Source organism: Oryx dammah, unplaced genomic scaffold (genome assembly GCF_014754425.2).
Source record: "Oryx dammah isolate SB20612 unplaced genomic scaffold, SCBI_Odam_1.1 HiC_scaffold_21, whole genome shotgun sequence".
Taxonomy (NCBI): Eukaryota; Metazoa; Chordata; class Mammalia; order Artiodactyla; family Bovidae; genus Oryx; species Oryx dammah.
The window spans coordinates 36,891,315-36,908,195 of NW_024070205.1; the positions used below are offsets into that span (position 1 = coordinate 36,891,315).

The 16,881-nt window shown below is 48.4% G+C and overlaps 1 protein-coding gene across 3 annotated transcripts in view; it reads right to left on the bottom strand.

Annotated features, from left to right (window-relative positions):
* The window catches only part of CTNNBIP1 (catenin beta interacting protein 1), a 47,048-nt gene extending 32,563 nt beyond the window's left edge, over positions 1-14,485 (bottom strand). Inside the window, exon 1 of one of the 3 annotated variants that reach the window (XM_040263375.1) lies at positions 14,254-14,485. The gene's annotated coding sequence lies outside the window, so the exon portion shown is untranslated. The remainder of the gene's footprint in view (positions 1-14,253) is intronic. The other 2 variants (XM_040263379.1, XM_040263380.1) reach the window with 2 other exon arrangements.
* Positions 14,486-16,881: the final 2,396 nt, after the last annotated feature.

The window sequence follows — 16,881 nt, forward strand, 5'->3', positions numbered from 1 at the left end:
TTGGTTCAAATAAATAGGCTTCCCAGGCCAGGCTCACTGCATCCCCTTAGAAGGGGGCCAGGAAGGCCTCCGGCTTCCTGTTGCGAGAATTAGGTCATTAAACCAATTGGGCTGCTTGCAGGGCGAGGGCTCAGTCCCCCTGTCACCGCCTCCAGAGTCAGCCCCCTCCTCACTGTCCAGCTCTGGAAATGGGGGTCCTCGAGACCCAGCTGAGAGGCCCCAGGCCCAGCCTCCTGGGTGAAACTTCTTACAGACTCTTAGAATAGGAAGTTTTAGGATTACTGCCTCTTCTTTCCTATAGGCTTTCAGCATACAGGTATGTGCTAATTTGCATTAAAATAAAGCTATGTTTGTCTACCTGGAAAACATATACACACTACCGCAATACGTTGCAAGCCTTCATCACACCCTCATGTCACAGAAGTGCACTATTTGTTTGGATAACTGCTTCTGCTCCATTTCACAGTCCGTGACCTTCCCTCTCCTTTCCCTCCAGCCACTTCAGAACAAAAAATAATCTGAGGAAAGAGGAAACCTCCCCCCAAGGGGCTGCTGAAGACTCAGTTTCCTTCCTCCCTAAATGTTTAACAAGCTGCTGATCAAAATAAAAAATATTTTAAACAGACGCAACTTCCAGAATCTACATGCGTTTATCCCATTAAGTCACTGGGGAAGCAGCATGAAGATGAGGACTTCTAATGTGTAGCAAGACTTGTCCAGTCTGGAGGCAGGGAGGCTGGAGGCTGGAGAGGAGAGGGAGACAACTGGGGAAAACACAGTGCCCCAAACAGCAGGAATCCACCCACAGGCACCTGCTCAGGCCCAAGGGCACTGCAGAAAAGCTCAGAAGAGTGGACAGAAGCAGGAGGGAGGCTTTAGGTGTCTGTGTGAAAGCTAGGAACTATCCCTATTCCCAGTGGGGTGGACACAAACACCAAGACCAGCGGAGGAGAAGAAATCTTTTCCCTTCTTCCCTCCTAGAGCTTTTGGCTGGCCTAATAATTAAATTGACATAAGACATTAAAGGGGTTTCCCTGATGGCTCAGCAGCAAAGAATCTGAAAAAAAAAAAAAAAAAAAAGAATCAGCTGCAATGCAGGAGATGGAGGAGATGTGAGTTCGATCCCTGGGTCAGGAAGATCCCCTGGAGAAGGGCATGGCAACCCACTTCAGTATTCTTGCCTGGAAAATTCCATGGACAAAGGGGCCTGGCTACAGTCCATGGGGTTGCAAAGAGTGGGACATGACAAAGCACACACAGGCAGGAAGGCAAGGCATCGAGGGAAAAAAATTTAATTTCTTATGTACGAGAGCCTCAATGAGATAAGGCTTGAAGAAGTGACCAGAGCAGGCACCTTTTGTATCTTATAGACAAAGGAATGATAAGTTTGTGAAGAATTGACAAGATCAAGAGGTTTGGGCTTGGAGCAGTAAACAAGTGAGAAAATTAACAACAGCCTTCTCAGCCTGGAACTCCCTGTCTCTGGTGATGAGGACACCTTCCATCCCCTGTATGGGGAAGGTACGTTTCACGTGAGAGATTTATTTCCTGCTTTCAGGGGAATAAAGAAGGGTCAGACTGTCTTTCTTGCACCGACTATTTCTCAAGCAACTTTAACTCCAAATAATCAATACACCAAGCTGGTATACGTAGGGCTGGCTTATTCTGCTCCCCTGCACTTGGCACACCCAGACAATCCATTTCAGAAGCCAAGTCCCCATCAGCTATTTGTAAAGACATCCTTCATTTCCCGAAGCCATGAAACCATTAGTCACCAAGTTGAGGAGAAGTGAAAGAAGCTCCTAGCAAAACTAGCCTGTGAGTGTTTCCCCAGGCAAAAAGACTCCTGGTTTTACAGGCCAGCTACTCACCCAAGACTGTCACAATTCATGTAATGAAACCCGGGAGCCTTTCACAAGCCCATGCCCACAGAAGGCAAGCAGAATCTGACCTCTTGCAAAAACTCTCAACTGAGAGGAAAAAGCTTCTCTGGAGGTTAGGGGGAGAGAGAGGTTCATTACACTACAAGTTAGTTTGATGGTATTTCTGATGATTAAGACTTCAAGTCTCAGAAAACTAAAGTTCCTCACAGGTTTACTTGGAGCATATGACATAATGTTAAAAACAGAACAAAAACTACAGGCACCAGTGCACACCTGTTCTGCTTCTAGAAAAGTCATGTGAGTCTGCCAGAAAGATAGTCATAAGATTTCCAAGTTCAAAAATGAGTAACTCACCCCCGAAAAGAAGTTCCTACGAGAAACGGAAATCGAGGACTGTGCATGCCATAAAAGAGGGGGAAAGGGACTTCCCTGGTGGTCCAGTGGCTAAGACTCCACACTCCCAGTGCAGGAGGCCTGGGTCTGATCCCTGGTCAGGGAACTAGATCCCACATGCTGCAACTAAGAGTTCACATGCCACAGCTAAAGACCCCACATGCCACAAGGAAGATCCAAGACCCCAAGTGCCACCACTGAGACCTGGTGTGGCCAAATAAATTAAATAAATAAAGTTAAACAATAAAGCAAGCAGGTTGCAGATATCAGATACCCGGCTAGACATCTCACCACTCACCTCCTAAGGTCATGCTCTGACACTGTTCCAATACCATTTCTCCCACCCAAGCAATTTACTACCAACCCAGTGGTGTTCTCTGACGCATGGCCCACATCCACCTCTCCCAACCACACCCCTCACTTTGGCCTGGACCGGTTTTTAATCTAGAATCCAATCGAAGATCTCACCTTCCCTTGGTTCCCACGCTCATTCCTCTCCCTTAGCCTAGAATGTTCACCAGTTTTTCTTTGTCTATCATCATGTTAACAATTTTAAAAAATCAAGGACCACTGACTCTTTGTCCAGTTTTGCTTAGAACTGGAGTAAGCGTAGACATTTTGGCAAGAAACAATGGTAGCTGATGTTGCCCATGTCCCACTGGAGGCACACAATGGCAGCCTGCCCTGTGTCTGGTGATGCCGAATTTGTGGATCACTCTGTTACAGAGCAAAGTTTTAAATGTACAAAAGGGAGAGTAAGTAGATTAAAAGAAAACAGTAGAAGGAAATAACACAAAATGAAACCTAGAAGTTATAAGATTAAAGATTTTAAAATCTAATTACAAAAAATCAAAACTCTCTGCATAGAAAAAACAATATAATCAAAAGGACAATGACAGACTGTGGAAACACATGTGACATATGTCACAGCCATAGGACACACTGCTGTAATATACAAAGAATGCCTACAGGTCAAGAAGAAAAAGACTGCCAACACAAGAAATAATGGGCAAACAACATAATAGATTGCTCTTAAAGATCTGAAATGATACTCTGTTTCCTCATCAAGAAATTAAATTTAAATTATAATGATATACCACTTCTTTCCTATCAGATTAGCAACAAGGCATGGGAAAAAGAGCTATTTCTGCATAATTTTGGTGGGCATATAAGATGTTACCATGGAGGCCAACTTGGCAATACTAACAATTTAAACAGATGTACCCTTTGCTCTGGGGCTTCCCAGGTGGCTCAGTGGTAAGAATCTGCCTGCCAATGCGGGACACACGGGTTCCATCCCTGAGTTGGGAAGATCCTCTGGAGAAAGGAATGACTACCCATTCCAGTATTCTGCATGGACAATCCCATGGACAGAGGAGCCTGGTGGTCTACAGTCCATGGCGTCCCAAAAGAGTCAGACACAACTGAGCAACTAAGCAACAACACAACCCTTTGCTCTAACAGACTGTAGGAATTTATCCTATAAATACACTTATACAAGAGCACAAAGATATATGTAGAAGAGTATTTCTTTTTAATAGTGATAAAAGATAGGGAGTTTTGTGGTGCTCTAGGGGTTAAGATTATGCAGGTTCACTTCTGCAGCCCATTGTACCTGCGAACTGAGATCCTGTAAGCCACATGGTACAGCCAAAATGAATAAATAACAACAGAAAATTTAAATACTCAGCATCAGGGGACATTGAAAAAAATTAAAGTATAAGCAATCAAAAGAATGACAGGGAACCATTAAAATGAGTGAGATAGTTGTAAATGACCTCAGACAGAAACTTAACTTCTCTGTGCCTCAGTTTACTCACCTGCAAACTGTGGAGAATAACAGTATTTAGTTCATAAAGTTGTAAAAAATAAATGTGTCAACATAAGTAAAGCGCTTTTAACGATACCCAGCACACAGGAAGTGAAGAGGTATTAGCCAGACGAAAGCAATGGTGATGACAGTGGAATGGAATGTTGGGTTCCAATATTTAGCGTGAAATGAAAAAGATAAGGTGAGTATTACAGTGTGGGGGGAAAAAAATGGCAGTGCAAATCAGGCGTGTGTGCAGCCAGTGTGTACCTTATGCACTTGTACGTGTAGGAGTCTCTTGTTAAGATGAACAAGACAGCCACTAACAGACATCTTTTTCAAGGCATCTCTCTCACCAATTAGCCTTTTGAGTTCTGTACTATGTATATATTACCTACTCAAAAAAAAAAAAGGGGGGGGTTCTTTTTAAGGAGGTGAAACGGGGTCAGAAGAGGAGAATAAACGAAATGTCTCCCTCCAGGCGGCCCCATGCCATGGCTAATGTTGAGCATTTACGCTCTGCCACCACCACCGCTCACAGGCTGTGAGACCCCTTTCTCTTCCTTGGAGACAGGAAGGCAGGGTGGACAGCCAGCACTCAGAGCAGAGGTTGAGTACGGGCATGTACCATTTCTCAGGTGGCGGTGGGCAGCTTCCCCCAGGGAGGGATGAAGGACTTTGCTCCACCATGTCCCACTGTAATCTTCAGGGAAGTAGAGCCGGGGCCCTAGAGAAACCCCACCACCACCTCAAGCCAGCTTACTAGCCTGTAGGTCCCACTCTGTTCCCCCTACAAATTACCAGCACCCCATCTTCCGGCCACTTCAGCGATTGGCCATAGCGCACATGCTGAGGAACGATGCTCCCACAGGTCTGAAATCATAACCTAACGGGCCTGAGCATGGTGATTTCTCTATCACCTTCTGTTCCTTCCTTAGTAAGACTGGATCAGGGGCTCACCTCGTCTTTAAAATCTCTGGATCATGTTGACAGCACCTATCGTTCTATGTATTTAAATCATATTCTTCCATCCCCCACTCCCTCCTGCATGAGAAACACAAAATTTTAAATAGAAAATCATTCAAATATCCTCTCCCTGGAGAGAATGGAAGAAACCTAGAGGGTCCAAAACCTGTTTTAGTTCACATTCCTGTGCAGAACAACATTCTGCAAGGACAAGGGTCAGGATGGATCTGTCAGAAGCCAGGGCTGCCTGGGGCAGGGGGCTGGGAGGCCTTGGTCTGGGCAGGGAGGTCAAGGCTAACCCGTCTTCTTGGAAACTGAGCCCCTGGTTCGCCGGGTGATTTAGTAGGAAGAACAAGGGTGGGGCCCACACTGTGAAAGGTGTCTGAATCCAAAAGGGACCCAACCCCTGAAGGAAGCACCCCCGCCCCCGCCACGGCCCCCAACCAGCTTGCAGAAGCCAGAACTGAAGAACGCGAAGGCGGTAACTTCATCTGTTTGGGAGTTCTTATTCAGTTCAGGGACACGAACCACAGGATTCCAGCAGCAGGAAACATGTGGGCTGGATACTCAGGAGATGCTCAGGCCTGAAAAAGCCTTAATTGGAACTGGTTTCCCAAAGCCTCCCACCCAGCCCTCCACGTGGGAGGGGAGATGGAAGTGGGTCACATTCTCCCAGCTGAACTGGCGTCACCGTGGGCTCCGACCACACGTGAACAAGTCCGGGGGCACAGAGTGGTCTGGTCTCCTTGCCAGGCCGGCCATTTCCTCCTGCTCAGATGCTGGATGGCTCTGGGCCCCTCTGGACCAAAGGGGCAGCTGGTTAGCACCACAAGGGCAGTGACACCGAGGGGGCTGAGGGAAGGAACATCACCTAGGAGCGTAGCCCCATCCTGACGCCTTCCTCACTCTCTGAATGAGGGCAGGTGCCTCTGCCAGACTTGAGTCCTCTCTATTCCAGCTCCCACCCAAGGGTGAGTGGACGAACACTGGGTGCTTTTCTAGGACCTGTTGGGCCTCCCTTGACTGGGCTCTTCGGAGGGAACACGAGGCCTGGAGCTGGGCAGACTTGGGGAAGAACGACCCTCCTCTACCCTACTCTACATATACTGACCCCCAGTGGGGCTCACAGACACAGGTATCCCTGGCTTCATGCCCAGCACGCTGATGCAGCCAGCCCCACAGCCTGCCTGCCGCCATAAGCCTGCATTCCAAAGTTGGCAGAGAGAGGCCTGGAAGGCAGGGAAAAATTCTGGAGAGCCAAGGTCTGATGGACTTTTCACAAGAACAGGCACTGAGGACTTCCCTGGTTGGCCAGTGGTTGAGACTCTGCCTTGCAATGTAGGGGATCTTCTTCCCTGATTAGGGAACGAAGATCCCATATGCCTTGGAGCAACTAAGCCCGCACGCAACAGTGAAGACCCAGTGCAGCAAAAAAGAAAAGAAAAGAAAGGCACCAGATTGATGGTATCACTCCAAAACAAAAACTCTGGAAAGAGCGGATCACCATGATCACTCCTCCTGACTTGAACCCAAGTGACAAAGGTTTAAGGCTTTAAGAGGAAACATAGTTCTCACTAACCATGACTGCCAAGGTGCTAATTGTTTCTGCAGATGCCCATACGAGTGCAGCTTTCGTCAAGTGCAACACACAAGGGCTCTAATCTCCTAACTCTTCCCGCGCTCTTCTGGGAAGCCAAGAACAACCTCCACCTTAACATCCACCCAGGGCAGGTGCCCTCAGGGCTGATGGGGATATCTGGAAATTATAGCCTGACTGCCCCCTACCACTACCCCTGAGAGTTCAAGACACTCTCACCAACATGTTCTTGCTTTATTCACATGGCTCCAACTAGATAATAAACCTCTTGGCCCTGGACTAGAAGCTCTGTATGATAAGAACTATTTTTACCCTGTTCTCCACAGTACTCCCAGTGCCTGCCATGGGGCCCGGATAGTAATAAAAGTTCAGTAAATATTTATTAATTGAAAAAGGAGCCATTAGAAGGAAGGAGGAAAAGAAGGACCAGGGGAAGAAAGTCATCACGTCTTGCTATCTCGGTGCTCTTGGTTGACATTACAAAGACATCACAGCAGGGATCAGAAACCAAGCCCTATAAACCCCTTCTCTGCTCTGCCATCAGCAGTCTTCCATCCTGTTATGAGTCACAGTTTACATACCTGCTTACAGAAGCATCTACGGTACAACATGGACATGAGAAATGGAGAAACACAGACTTCCCTGGTGGCCCAGGGGTTAAGAATCTGCCTACAGAAGACACAGGTCCGATCCCTGGCCTGGGAATATCCCACTTGCCTTGGAGCAACTAAGCCTGTGTACCACAACTACTGAGCCTGCACTCTGGAGCCTATGAGCCGCATCTACCGAGCCTGCTCATCCTAGAGCCGTGTGTCCTATTGTTGCTGTCCTGAGCTCAGCAGCAAGAGAAACCACCACAATGAAAAGCTCCTGTACCACAGCAAAGAATAGCCCCCGGCTGCCACAACTAGAGAAAGCCCAAGCAGCAGCACAGCCAAAAATAAATAAGTAAATAAATTTTTTTTTAAATAAGAAAGTAAGAAATGGAGAAACATTCATGACCTTCAGCCCTTAAGAAACTTTGGAAGGAGGAAAACGATGTTTGGTCCGGCAACACCCACCATGGAAGGACACCTTTCCCTCCAGGGACTGTTGTCTTCCTCCTGAAAAGGCTTTGTGGAGGATCAGGGCATAATCAGTCTTTAACAACCTAGTATAACAGCAGTCGGGGCTCCATGCCCTTTCATAAAAGAAGTTCAAAAGCACTTTGGCTCAAACATCATAATGGCCCTGGGAGCTATGAAAGCACAAGTATCATTATCTCCATTTACAATGGAGGAAAGTAAGGCGAAGGGAGGTTAATTAGCTTGCCCAAGGTCAGATGAAATGGGGGAAAAAGGCGTAGGATTCAAACTCTGCAGCAGCCTCCAGTGTGCTAACTCTGGCCTCCCCACAATGTCACCCACGCTGGGCTTAAGGAGATGTTTTTTCTTCTCTGTTGTTTCTGCTGAAACACAGCATCTGATAGGAAGCCCAGAGCTCACACATGAGAGTGCCATCAACTGGGCTTGAGTCCTGACTCTGTTTTCTGACCACAACTACTGAGCCCGCGCTCTGGAGCCTATGAGCCGCAACTACCGAGCCTGCTCATCCTAGAGCCGTATGTCTTCTTGTTGCTGTCCTGAGCTCAGCAACAAGAGAAACCACCACAATGAAAAGCGTGACCTCAGACAACTTACCTAACCTTTCCAGGCCTCAGCTTCTGAATGTGTGCTAAGTCACTTCAGTCGTGTCCAACTCTGTGCGACCCCATAGACGGCAGCCCACCAGGCTACCCCGTCCCTGGGATTCTCCAGGCAAGAACACTGGAGTGGGTTGCCATTTCCTTCTCCAGTGCATGAAAGTGAAAAGTGAAAGTGAAGTCACTCAGTCGTGTCCAATTCTTCACTACCCCATGGACTGCAGCCTACCAGGCTCCTCCGTCCATGGGATTTTCCAGGCAAGAGTACTGGAGTGGGGTGCCATTGCCTTCTGAATATGTAAAACAGTAATAATGCTACTTACCTCAGAAATTAACAGTGAGGACTAAATGAGAAAACATATGTAAAATGTCATTATCATTCATTTTCTCATTTTCTAAATGAGTACATATCACTCTCATAATAATAATTTTAAAAAAAACAGTTACATGAGAAAAAGGTGGCACCCACTCCAAGTTTAGTTTCTATAAGGCCACAGATAACATGTGACTGACAAGCAAGTCTCAGTCTGCCAATGAAATATACCAGGTCCCTGAGAGGGACTTGCAACACAGAAGTCCTATTTGATTCATTCTGACTCATGTTGGCCACTCAAGGTTAGCAGAGCAGATGCTATCTCGGACACTGACAGACAAGTGGATGCCTGAGTAAGGATCCAAATGGCTGGCCAACTGCCCCCAGTCTCCAGAGGCCAACTCTGGATTCCTGGTGACCTGAACTCCTAGCTTTGAAACACCATTTCTGAGTGCTCTGCTGAGCTTCTCAACTGCTCAGCCCAGGCTAAAGAGAGCTTTCTAGGTACCACTATACTCCTGGGTCAAGAGATATACAGGACTGTAGATCAAATAACCAAAAGGATGTGTTCAGAGGTGACAGTGTGGCCTGGTGGTACTCAGCAAGAGACTGGAAGAGAAGTGGTGGATGGTGTGGGAGAGGAAAGCTGCCCAGTCACTCTTGATATACTTCCAACAAAGACACTGTGACATGGAATTTCCTGGTGGTCCAGTGGTTAGGACTCTGCAGTCTCACTGCCAAGGGCCTGGGCTCAATCCCTGGTCAGGGAACTAAGATCCCACAAGCTGAGTGGCACAGCCACAAAAAAAAAAAAAAAAAAAGACTGTGACAAATAGGTGTGTGTGGGTCCCTGACGCACATAAGAGCAGCAGCAGAACCCCAAGGTTACACCCGAGTCACGACCACCATAAGAATCTTTTCCTGATGCAGAGAGAAGCAGAAAACATAGGACATGCCACTGTACAGGACAAGACGCTAAGAGCTGGTGATGCTCATTCACTCAAGAAATGTCTACCCATTACCTACATACTCAGAAGGAAAAGACGGCTTGAGGGAATCTGCAGGACACACAGACATGCACACCTGGACCTTTGTTAACCTAGCTGATGGCTCCCACGCCTCCCAGCTTTCTAGGCCAGAGACGTGAGAAACTTGATGGGAATAGACGCAACACTGCTGACTTCCGAAAGCCTTCCAAAAGCAGGGCAAGGAGAGCATGCTCACTGCTCTTCCTAGTGTTGAGAAGCTCTCCTCGGATGGACCCTCAGGAAAAGTTCCCACGCAGTGACTTCCCCCTGTTCAGAATCGAAGAGTAAAATCCAAATTCCTCACCGTGGCCACAGATCTAACTCCTGCCAGCTCTTTACTCAGCTCACTCCAGCTTCCTTGGGCTTGTTGCTTTTGCTGCCCTCTGCCCATCAGCTGGGTCTCCACTCAAAATTACCTCCTTAGGGACTTGCCTGATGATCCAGTGGCTTAGACTCTGTGCTTCCAATGCAGGGCAGCTAGTCACGGAACTACATCCCACAGGCTGCAACTAAGAGTTTGCATGCCACAACCAAAGATCCTGCATGCTGTGACCAAGATGCGGTGCAGCCAAATAAATAAATAAAAATACATTTAAAAAAAACACACCAAAGTTACCTCCTCAGAGCTCAGTTATGACCCAGGCATTCTCCATCTCACTGCTCTTTTATTCTCCCTGCATTTCTTTTCGCCATCCTGTTTTATTCACATGTGTACTTGTTTACCATCTGTCTCTCCCACTAGAATATGAATTTCATGCATCTTGGTGATCTTGTTCTTGGCTCAGTTCCCAGCATCTACAACAGTGCCTGGCACATAGTAGGTGCTCAATAAGCCATTCAATTTAAGAAATGTTTATGGAGTGCCTACAAACTTTAACAGTAGACCAAAAAAAGACAAAAATCTCTGTCCTAAAAGAGCTTAAATTCTGATAGGAGATATTAAGTAGATAAAAAAAATAATGGTGAAATAACAACTACTGCTTCAACCAAGCCCTTACCAAGGGGCTCAGTGTAGTTCTAAGACTCTAATAGGTATTACGTAATTTAATCCTCCCAACAACTCCATGAGGAACTCAATGGGGAAACTGAGGCACAGAGCAGTTAAGTTACTTGCTGAAGGTCATGAAGTTCATGATGGCAGAACCAAGATCCAAACCCAAGTTTAGTCCTATGTTTGGACTAGTCCTGTGTTTAGACCTCGGGCTCTGATTAAGAGCTCTGCTTCATATTTGCTGGGTGTCGAATAACTAGTTGCTCAGCACCCTTAGCAGCTGTTCCCTGTAGGCAGGGCTGGAGTGAGAGCCGACCCATCAAAGAAGGGCTGCCCTGCTCTGTGAGCGTGGTGACATGGAGACTGCTGGGCTGACCCCCGTGTTAGACTCTGGATGAAGAGGAAAGTGATGAAAGGACATGGACAGGGCTTCCCCGGTGACTCAGTGGTAAAGAATCCACCTGACGATGCAGGAGACACAGGTTCAATCCCTGATCCAGGAAGATCCCACCTGCCGCAGAGCAACAAAGCCTGTGTGCCCCTACTATTGAGGCTGTGCTCTAGACCTGTGCTCTGCAACATGAAAAGCCACCAGAACAGAAGCCCAAGCACCACAGCTAGACAGTAGCCCCACTCACTGCAACTAGAGAAAAAGCCAGAGCAGCAACGAAGACTTAGCACAGCCATTAAGTAAATAAACACATTTTTCTTTTTAAATGAAAAACAAACAAAAAACATAGATAAGGTCAGCATTCCTGGGCTCTAGTTTCGGGTGCTGCGAAACACCTAGGCAGGTCCACCAGTACTTGATGAGTATACTTTGCGGGCAGGATTTAGATGCTGTGAGAGATGGAAAGCTGAGTCCAATAGAGACCCTGGCCTCAGAAAGCATAGGGTCATGCACCTGCATATGAAGCTGAAAGAGAGGTAGAAAGTGGCAGGTGCCATTAGCAAATGTATAGACTGGTATGGGATTTCAAAAGAGTTACTCAGGGGACTAGGTCCAGAGGCTAAAACTCCACGCTTCCCGGGTTCAATCCCTGGTCAGGGAACTAGTTCCCACATGGTGCAACTAAGTGTTCTCATGCCTCAACTAAGAATCTCCATGCTGCAACTAAAGATCCCATCCACGTGCAGCAAAGAAGATCCAAGATCCCGGATGCCACAACGAAGACCTGGCACAGCTAAACAAATAATTATAAACAATAAATGTTAAAAACAACAACAGTTACTCATCTCTGGGGGCTAGTGCCCAACAGTAAGAGGGGCCTGACCTACATAACCCCCACGGTCCTCTAGCTCGGAACCTGTTCTGACAGCACAGATTTGGCGCAGCCTGGAGATCCACGTTTTATTCCGGTTAATGGTTCAAGTTCATGGCCACTGAGCACTTCTCCCACCCACTGCAAGATCAGTCCCAACCTCTTTGGGCAACATCGTATAACATCATGCTCTCATTTAAATAATGCAGCAGGATGTGGGAATGAAGTCCAGTGCGGGCTGCCCTCCTCCTCCTTGAAATGGTTTTTAAGCCCACAAACCCTCTTCCCTTCAGGAGGAGGTGATCCATCTGTGAGCACCTTGTCAGAACGTGGAGACCTAGTCACCCTGTTCCCGTCAGGATCTCTAGAGTCTAGCACAGCGTCTGGCTCACAACAGGTGTTGAGTACAGTTTGCTGGGCTAAACCAGAGGATAGCCAGGTCCAGAAATTCTCTGCCAGACATCTAAGTCTCAGTCGGTGTTCCCTGAAGTTTCGCTCTCAGTCTCTCCCCGGGGGATCAGACTGGTTTCATCTCTTTACTTCTGCTACCACTACCCTGGTTCAAGCCACCATCATCTTTTGCCCAGCAGTTGCCATGGTCAGTCTTCCAACTAGCATCCTTGCCTCTACCTGCCAGGTTAGTCCCTGCTAACCTGACAGCAGGGACTGCTCAGACATGTTCCGCACACCAGAGAGGCAGACATGTGGGGTCTAAAAGAGGCTGGGTATCCAGACTTAGGTGTCTTGGTTACCAGGTGCAAGAAAAAGGAAGGCGGTTGGGGTGGGGATGATGGCAATCATTCCTGCTCCTTACAATCCAATCTCCATATGGAGGCCAGCATGATCTTTCAAAACTTAGATTTTATCACCTCTCTTCTTAAATCCTCCAATGATTTCTAACTGCACTTGGGGGAAAAAAAAACCAAACCGGTTCTTCCCACCTTCACAGCACTTACCACTACTAAACTTACTTTGTCTGCTTATTTATTTACCCCTTTCTCTTGAGAATGTCAGCTACAGGAGGGCAGGGGCTATGTATCCAGAATCCAGTGCCTGGAAAGCCACATAGGAAGCGCTCATAACTGAATGGATAAATCTCCATCCCAGGGAGGCGACTTGTATATATGAGGGCCACTCACATCACCAGGAAACCATGAATGACACACTGGCACCTTTATTTATAATTCGAAATCCTGCTTTAAACCAGGGGAAACTTGGTCTCTCTGGACACTTTAATGGCCCAAGAGATCAGTATCACTTAAGAGTCTAAAGCCAGGAACTAGAGCCCAGTAGTTGCAGCAGGGAGCTAAGAGTCAGAACCTAAGGACTAACTTTGACTTGCCTCCAGGTCCCTTAGCCACACCTCCATGCCTCAATTTACCCAGCAGTCGGCCAGGCACACTTTCCTAAGTTGCATGAGTGACAGGAGACAAAGTAATTAACAGTACTAGCATACTTGATCCTCGGACAGGAGGTGACGCAAGCCTCACATCGCGTTATTTGTAAAACTCTTGATTTGCAGCCAACACAGGCCTCCTGGGCCTTCCCAGGGGCTAACCTGACAACAGGGACTGTTCAGACACGTTCCGCACACCAGAGAGGCAGACATGTGGGGCCTAAAAGAGGCTGGGTATCCAGACCTAGGTGTCTTGGTTACCAGGTACACAGGAAGGTGACTGGGGTGGGGATGATGAGGAGAAGGCAAGAAGTGCAGTTTGGGGCTCCCAGTGGTCAATCTTGCAGGTTCACAGATACATGCCAGCCATACAGGCGAGACATGTGCCTACAACCTGCACCTTCCAGGAACACTCACAGGGGACACGACAGTTCAGCCAGTCTAGAGAGAGGAAGAGCGACCCAGGGGCCAGACCCTGGCAGCATTTAGTCTGGGGAAATACGGGGGGCTCTTTACAGAGGTTCAGTCAGGATGCTAGAGCGGGGTGCAGGTGAGGAAAGAGACAAGAAGGCGCGGGACCTGAGGCTGATAGGCGGCGACAACCACGCCGATGCGGTGGGGTGAGCAAGAGTGGATGGCTCGGACACCTGTGGAGGCGACCTCCGGGGGAGGAGAGGTTGAGGACGGCTCGATGGTGGTCTGCCGCGGGATCGGGGGCGGGGGCGGCGAGCGGCAGGAGGCAGCGGCGGCCAGGCGGGGCAAGAAACCCGGCCCAGACCAGGGCTCCGTGCCGGTGGTACGGGCGGTGGGTCCCAGTCGGGTCGGGGGCGCAGTCCGCGGCCCCTCCCCGGGAGACAAAGGGCTGGCTGCTCCCCGAGCCCCGGAGCGGCGCGGGCCCGGGCACTGCGGGTGCGGGCCGGCCTCGGTGCTTACCTGGGCCGCCCGACCCGGCCAGGCGGGCGGGGGCTGCGGGTCCGAGAGCGGCGCGCGGCGGCCTGTTCCGGGACGCGCACAGCCCAAGCAGCCGCGACGGCAGCAGCGGCAGCGGCAGCAGCGGCAGCAGCGGGAGCGGCCGCCTCAGCCTCCGCCTCCCTCTCCGTGAGTCACCGCGGCGGGGAGGGAAGGAGGCGCCAGGCCGCCAGGGGAGGGACCGGCGGAGAGGGCGGCATCTGGCTCCGCGCGGGCGACGGAGGCGCGGTCACGGCAACGCCCCGGGGTGGAGGGCGGCAGAGGGCCGGCGTAGGGGCGCGGTCCGACGATGTAATGGGCACAGCCTGGAATTCTCAGTGGCTCTCATTGGTTAAGTGGGCCAGTGGGGCGGAGCTCTCAGCTGAGAGGTGGGTACTGCGGAGCGCTCAGGCAAGCTCACTGGGCCCTTTGGGGTGGGCGGGGCAAGTGGCCCCGGGGCGGAGCCACGAGATGGGCGGGTGGAACCCGGTTGCGGGTAGGGCCTAGAGGCTCTCAGAGCAAAGGGGTGGAGCGGGTCGGGGGTTGGCAAGGGAGGAGGGGCGGGGGCTCCGAGGGGAAGGCAGCCTAAAGGCGGAGCCCGGGCTAAGGATGGAGCCGGCGTTGCGGTAAAGCAGCTCGGCTTGTCCCTAGCTGCTCCAGAAGCACAGTGATCCCGTAAAAATAATGGCCTCTCCCACACATGAGTCTGAGTTTAAAAATGGGAGCGGCCACACGAGGCGGAATCCTTAGCAAGACCCGTTTACTCAGGACCCCTGAAAAATCTGAAAGGGACAAGGTTGCAAAACATTTAGAGGCGTGGTCTTCCTGGGTCTTGGAACTGGATATAGTGCTACCTTTGAAGCAGTTGGGCCCACTCTTGAACTGGTGTCCTGTGTAACCTGGATCCACCGAACCCCGAGATCCCAGGGATGGGCCTCTGTGGGTCCGTTAAACTTAGAATATCATCTGTATTGATAGTGAATGCATTGCGGGGGCGAGTAGAGAAGGTTGCCTTTGGTTAAAATGTTGCTATAGAAAGTCTGACTCGATCTGCTCTGGAGAGAGTATAAACAGCCTCCTTTAGGCAAAATGCGAATTGCTCTGAACATCCAGTTTCCCTTTAAAGGGACACGTGTCTTCAAGCGTGGTCTCACTTTCAACATTTAACTTAACAATTGCGTAGTGTGACACTAACCACAGTTTTAGAGGCCATACTGTGCCGCTTTCCCCAGCCTTTCTGCTCCTTTTCTGTCCCATCCTCTTCCACTTCCCTCATTTTTCTTCCCCTTCTCTATGCAAGAAGGATACAAGATACCTTTTTTTCTGTTATATTCTCTAATGTCCATATTACTTTTGATTTAATAACTTTTTTCTTACAATTGAGGAATATGTTATCAAAATCATGAGATTATGAACTTTTAAAGGCCAGAAATGTCAAAACAGTGTCTGTATCTCCCTTAGCGTCCAGACTACCATGCCCATAACAAGAGTTCAACCAATATTTCTTTATACAGTTACTAGCTGATCCTTCAAGTTTCACAGAGCATACAAATATAACAAATTTACACATTCAAATTATTTTCATATAAATATTGATGTTTAAACAAAACAAATGAATTAAAAGTAAACAACATGCTTGGTTATTCAAGACAATGTATAAATTCTATTTCAGAAAAAGGTACATGCTTAAGGATAAATGTGGGAAAGGAATGTATTAAAAAATGTGTCACTGTGAAATAATGGAAGCTTTTTCAAAATTTTCATAAATATATTGTGTTTATTGTTCAAAATTACAGTAAATTCATCAACATAGTCAGGCCTTCATCCCATCAGCTCAGAGTTGGAAAACTCTGCATCTCTAGATAGTAGGATTACTTCAGAATTAACTCAGCCTCTCCCCGTCTGTAGTCTTAGAACGAAACACTGAAGGCTTCGGAGGCAGGAAACATCTGCTAGCTCTGACAGCCCAGCCCTGTCTCTACCCCTTGGGGAACTGCTCCTCGCCACCCTCTACCCACCAGAGGTGCTGATGAGATGACCATTTATAGTATCCTAGCCTTTCCCCTCTGCAAAAAAAAAACAAACAGGGAGACGTGAACTCAAGCTGGACCAGTTCACATGCTGTGTTCTCTGGACCATTGGCTAAGAAGAGGATATGACCTGAGGTGAGCCAATTGGAATCCTTCTCTGAAACTTTGTTTTTTTTTTTTTTTTTTTTGGCCACATAGCATGTGGGATCTTAGTTTCCTGACCAAGGATGGAATCCATGCCCCTGCATTGGAAGTGCAGACTCTTAACCACTGGACCACCAGGGAAGTCCCTAAAACTTTTTATATTAGAAATAAAGGGAAGCTCTTTCTCTCCTATTGGATCAAGAGCTGTAAGGATGTGACCTCAAAAATGTTTACCACCATCGTCTGCTCATCTCGTGGAAAATTCTGAAAGAATGAGGCAGTGTAACTAGACAGACAAAGGGACCAAGATTTGGAGGGAAGGAAAGTGAAAAGGACAGAAACTATCATGGTATGTTCCATGGTTTCAGTAGACCTTGTACCAATTCTGCACACACCCTCCCACACTTAAGAGGTCCCCAAATAGGTCTTTCCTCCATCA